The sequence below is a fragment of the Centruroides sculpturatus genome, unplaced genomic scaffold (assembly GCF_000671375.1).
Source record: "Centruroides sculpturatus isolate CEXI.00-Female unplaced genomic scaffold, Cexi_2.0 scaffold14, whole genome shotgun sequence".
Taxonomy (NCBI): Eukaryota; Metazoa; Arthropoda; class Arachnida; order Scorpiones; family Buthidae; genus Centruroides; species Centruroides sculpturatus.
In genome coordinates this window covers 479,187-485,305 of record NW_019384312.1, presented here as the reverse complement: position 1 = coordinate 485,305, position 6,119 = coordinate 479,187, and positions in this window count along the sequence as shown.

The window sequence follows — 6,119 nt, the reverse complement described above, 5'->3', positions numbered from 1 at the left end:
ACGAGGCTTAATTTCTAATTTTTAACGATACAATAGCGACGATTATTATTTTAAAAAATTTTTGTTAAGGCTTAACATTGACGAAAATTCAACGCAAAATAGGTTAATAGCGATATACTAATATACTAATTACATGGGATATAATAATATACTACACTAATAATGGATTTTTTCATACTTTTCGGTTATCTGACTTTTCAATTATCCGACCAACCCCAGTCCCCAATTGGGTCGGATAATCGAGACTCTACTGTAATGGATTTTTTCATACTTTTCGGTTATCCGACTTTTCAATTATCCGACCAACCCCAGTCCCCAATTGGGTCGGATAATCGAGGCTCTACTGTAATAAAATCATTTTAATGGAAAACATAAAATTTACTGTAGTAACAATAGTATTGGACTATTAATTTAGTAGTCCAAACTATTGTTATTTAAATCAACAGATTAACAATGAGATTAAAAAAAATAGATATTTATTGTTATAACTAAATTGGATTTAACAAGAAGTCTTATACCATATATACAGTATGTATATAATAAATTCAATAAATAATAATAATATCTAAGATATTCAGGGTCATTGAGAGCTTGTATAGAGGCCCAAGGGTAAAGCAAGTCCTTTAATGGATTTCTTTGCTCTTTTTTTTCTTTTTAAAGAAATGAAATGTATAGAAAATTTCTTTATTAATGAAAAGTAGTATTAAAGATTTGACTATTTTGTTAGTAAAAATAACATTAATTCATAGGGTAGGAACAACTATTGATCCCTAAGTTTTCTCCTGGCTAGGTAAAAATCTCCAGCTCTCTCCTGATGGCAGTAAAGATACTTATGCTACATTTTAACACTATCATCATCTATAAGTAAAAATTTGAAATCTTTAGTTTGAATTAAATTTAGTAGTAAAATTAATTTCAATATTCATATATAAAAAAATTAGTTAATAATGTATTAGACCTGTATGTAATAATATTAAACAATATGGGAACTATAATGATTTTTGTTTAAAGTAAAAATGTATTTGAACTTCTCAGTTTATCATTTGCTATTATTTAACTCAAGAACAGTTTTAAATTTAGAACTGCTCTAAAAATGTAGTATAAATATCCTATATTCTTAGAATAGAAAGAAAACCAATGTTATAAATCCAGTGGAATTATTTATTACAACAAATGCTGTCAACTTTTTAAAAGCTATCTTCAGATTAGCAAAAGCAAGTCAAGTGTATTTTTTCATATTCAAATACAAAAAGACATTCCAATATATTTCATATTACTGTATATTTGCTTTTGATAGCATGAATATAACAAATGTTTTCAACCTTTTTAAAAGTTGAAAACATTTATATTAAATAATTTTGTTGGATTTAAACGGATTTCTCTTTTGATGAACTTCAGTTTAATTCAGAGATGGCAAACCTTTACTCTGAAGCTGTGTCAAAATTGAATTTAAAATTTCCAAGTCACAAGTCAAATATTTAATTTGAGTAATTAAAACATTAACAAAATACAGTACTTACAAAATTTTGTTTTATTTAACTTTTTAACTTATATGACAAAAATTACACTAAATTTAATATAACTGAAGAGAAAATAAATACTGTGATTATGATTGCAACAAATACTTCATGTAATGGGAAATCTGCTATTGTTTATTCGATAATTACAAACCTCAAACAGAAAAATCAAGATTTTTCACAACAGCTTTAGGACCTGATTTCACACTATATATGCAAAGCTTTGAAATCTAACAAATATATTTTTTTATAATTTAGAAAAACCTAATACTTTCTAAACATTCAAAAGTACCTTGAAATGATTGAATCACAGATTTGTCATACTGATGTAATTGAAAGTAGTCTTACATTGTTAATAAGATAAATATGCTAACTTATAAAAATACACATCTTTTACATTAAAGAAGAATATATTTTAAATACAAAAATAAGATTCTTTATTTGAGTGAGCAATACTTATTCTGTGAATCTGAATATATATGTATATACTGTATATACAATAACTATCAATATAATAATCAATTAAATACAAAATATATCCATGTCATTATGCATTTCATACAGTTATATTTTACAAAATAAATCTCTCTTACTAAGAAATAACCCAACTNTTTGAATACTTGGATTTGGATTATAATCATAAGAATGCTTCTTAATTAATTTTATATCTATACTTCTTTATATAAAATCAGTTTTAAACAGGATTCTTCAATTGAAATTAAGTTATAGATGATTTGATAAATAGTAAGATAAATTTATTATTTTATCTATGAAATCTTCTCAACTGAACTGACTATATCAGTTTGTCTTTTGATATCATTATTACATTTTTAAGATTTGAAGTTTTACTTGAAAGTAAATAGGACAGTTAACATACGGGTGTACAACTAATTTAGAAAATAAAGAATTCTAATTGATAATATTAATTATTTAATAAGTAAAATGTGATTTAACTTGGTAATAAATCAATGTATACAGAAAAACTAGATGCAAATTGAAGAAAAGTAACACCAATAATCTAGCAAAGAAGGCAAATTTAATAAATAAACAAATGTTTTCTACCTTTTTAATGGTCACAGGACTAAATAAATGATTGTGATAAGTTGTTTACAGTGGTACCTCAGGTTATGAACGCCCCAGCATACGAAATTTTCATGATACGACTAAATTTAATTAATAAAATTTGTTTTTTGTAATTTCAAGTTTTATTAATAACAAATTAGAATTTTTCAAAAGTTCATCCAAATTTCATCACATTTTCACAGGTTTAACATTAATTTAATGAAATATGACAATCTCATTTCATATGCAGTTTCACTTCATACTGAAACTAGTGATAATCTGCTGTCAGTTGTGTTCTTTAAGATAAAAGTTGATAATTCAACCAAGCAAAATAACACATTATACCCATAATTTTTTCATGAATTTTACATTCATCAACATCTGTTAGCAGAATGATAATATAATACAAATAGGATAAAATTTTCAAAACATTCTTTTTGTATGCATAAGATTTGAGATTAGATGTTCATCATTGCATTTTATATCTATCAAATTAAATACAATATCCATTTAAATGAATTTGCCTTATTCATGTATTGAAAAGTAATTTTATGTTGCATTTGACATAAAAAATAAAAAGTTGTTACTGTGGTTGATTTTGAAGAGTCTGAAAGATCAGTGTAGGCTAACGTCACAGATTATACCTTCACTGAGGAGGGATTGGTGAGAATTTCCATCCTAAATGCATTTAAATAAAATACCTAATAATTGTCTTCTGAATAATTCTTGAACTTGGATGAGCACTGGATTTGAAGGACATAACATTTCATTTTATTTGTCCAAAAAATTCCTTTTAAGTCATTAAAATTTATGTTTAATCGAACAAGCATATTAAAAAATAAATATGATCTTTTTGTAAGCTGATTTTGATGATGATGTAAAGTTAAATGAATATAAGAACTATTGTTTTATATATTTGTGGCCTCTTGGTTCATGAAATATATTTTCTAACAATATATTTCAGAGTTATACAATTGATGGAAACAATTTGCTTTAGATATATTACAGTTACTGTATAGAAATTGAAAATCAATCGCTAATGTAATATTTTAAAAATCTTCCTTCTTTCTGATTGTGCAAAATAATTCTGCATAGCCAAGAAAAAAGTTTATAGAAATGATTTCTTACAACATTTTCATAAGTAGGCTATCTTTCTTTCTCTTAATTGAAACAGATCTTGATGTTTGGGAAATATATATGATAATCAGATTTCTGATTTTATTATTATACAGTATTTAGTGGGTTATTATTATTATATTTAAATGATTTCATATTTCCTATAATTAAAATTTAGAAATTTTATTTAATTTAAAAAAATATGAAATATTTAAATTAAGAAAAATTTTAATATTTTAATTATTTTTTCAATTGTTTAATTACATATTTAATTGCTGAATTCTTTCATGTGTGTGTGAATTTTACATTTTTTTTTGTAACAAAATGACAAATTAATCTATAAATTATTGTCCTTAAGTTTTTTTAAAAACTTATTAAGGACAACAACAATTGATAGGTTGATTGGAATTTGAAAGAAAAAAAATAGGATCTAAGAATATTAGATCATCAGTTTTTCTTGAGTCTTTATTTATTTAGTTCCACTTAAACTAAATATATTATAACTTTTCAAGACCGGTCTGGGTCATGACATCATTAATAGCAGCATAAGCACATAAATGACACACATTTTGTTTTCAGTAGTTAAGTTTTGTTTTACAATTTATTTAGTTTATTTTTATTTTAATACTTTTCTGTAATGTTATACCTAAATTAAATTAAATCTATATTGAATGGTTAAATTTAACTCATGCTAATAATGAAATTCATTAAAAACAAAATCAATAAATTTTTTTTTTTCATTCATAAAAATTTCTGGAAAAAAGTTTGTATGGAAAATACTATAAATAACATTCTGGAAGTGCTCAAATAGAGATTAACCCTGAAAATTTAGACTGTTGGCTATAAATTAATCATGTACAATAGTCTACATTTAGACTAATCAATTGTAAATAGAATAAAGTGAATTTTATTCTATATAAAATTATCTATATTGAATTTTATTCCTGAAAGCTATGTATATTCTTGAGTCATTTTTTAAATCTAGAAGATATATTACTTTTTTTAATTTTTTTTTTTCAATTATTTTAAGGAAAATTTTTCAAAGCAGTTCATAGTATATATTTTCTCTTGAATCATTTATATAAAAGCCAGATTACCATATTTCTCAGTGTTTTGGAGAAAATATTGTTTTAAAATCTTTATGTTGATGGGGTGTGTTTGTAGTAATTATTATGAAGTCTAGTTATTGTACATTTATTAATTTTTTTCACTTGAAATATTTATTAATAACAATAATGATATATAAATTAAAATTTATGAACCAACTGTTTCATTTAATATTTATAAAGACCAGCAGAGCATTAACAACATGATGTCATTAATATTCTGCTAAGTTTATTGAGGATGAAACTATTTAGATAACCAAATAAGAAGGAAAAAGAACTATCAAATAGTTTATTCATTCATTCCTCGAACTTTCATCAATGCTGTTTTTGTTTTTGATATAGTATAATAGAAGACAATGAACTAACTTGTTTAATAACATGTTTGTACAGTTCACTTGCTTGATTTTAGAAATATAAATTTAAAGTAAGTATAATTTTTGAATATTTATGTACCTGAAAATACAATTAAAATTGTTATATATTTCTAAAATTTTTTTGAATACTTGGATTTGGATTATAATCATAAGAATGCTTCTTAATTAATTTTATATCTATACTTCTTTATATAAAATCAGTTTTAAACAGGATTCTTCAATTGAAATTAAGTTATAGATGATTTGATAAATAGTAAGATAAATTTATTATTTTATCTATGAAATCTTCTCAACTGAACTGACTATATCAGTTTGTCTTTTGATATCATTATTACATTTTTAAGATTTGAAGTTTTACTTGAAAGTAAATAGGACAGTTAACACACGGGTGTACAACTAATTTAGAAAATAAAGAATTCTAATTGATAATATTAATTATTTAATAAGTAAAATGTGATTTAACTTGGTAATAAATCAATGTATACAGAAAAACTAGATGCAAATTGAAGAAAAGTAACACCAATAATCTAGCAAAGAAGGCAAATTTAATAAATAAACAAATGTTTTCTACCTTTTTAATGGTCACAGGACTAAATAAATGATTGTGATAAGTTGTTTACAGTGGTACCTCAGGTTACGAACGCCCCAGCATACGAAATTTTCATGATACGACATGAAATTCGAACATATTTTTGCTCCACGATACGAACAAAAACTCACCATACGACGTTACATTAGTTCACATTTTTCATTTGTTTTTCTTACTACAGTTATTTTTTTAAATGTATTACTTGGCTTTAATTTAAGTATGTTTTTCGCGTTGGAACGAATTATTTGGTTTTACATGTAATCGTATGGGAAAAGATGATCCACCTTACGACATTTTCATGATACGATCTCAGTTTCGGAACGGATTAATTTCGTATCCTGAGGTACCACTGTAT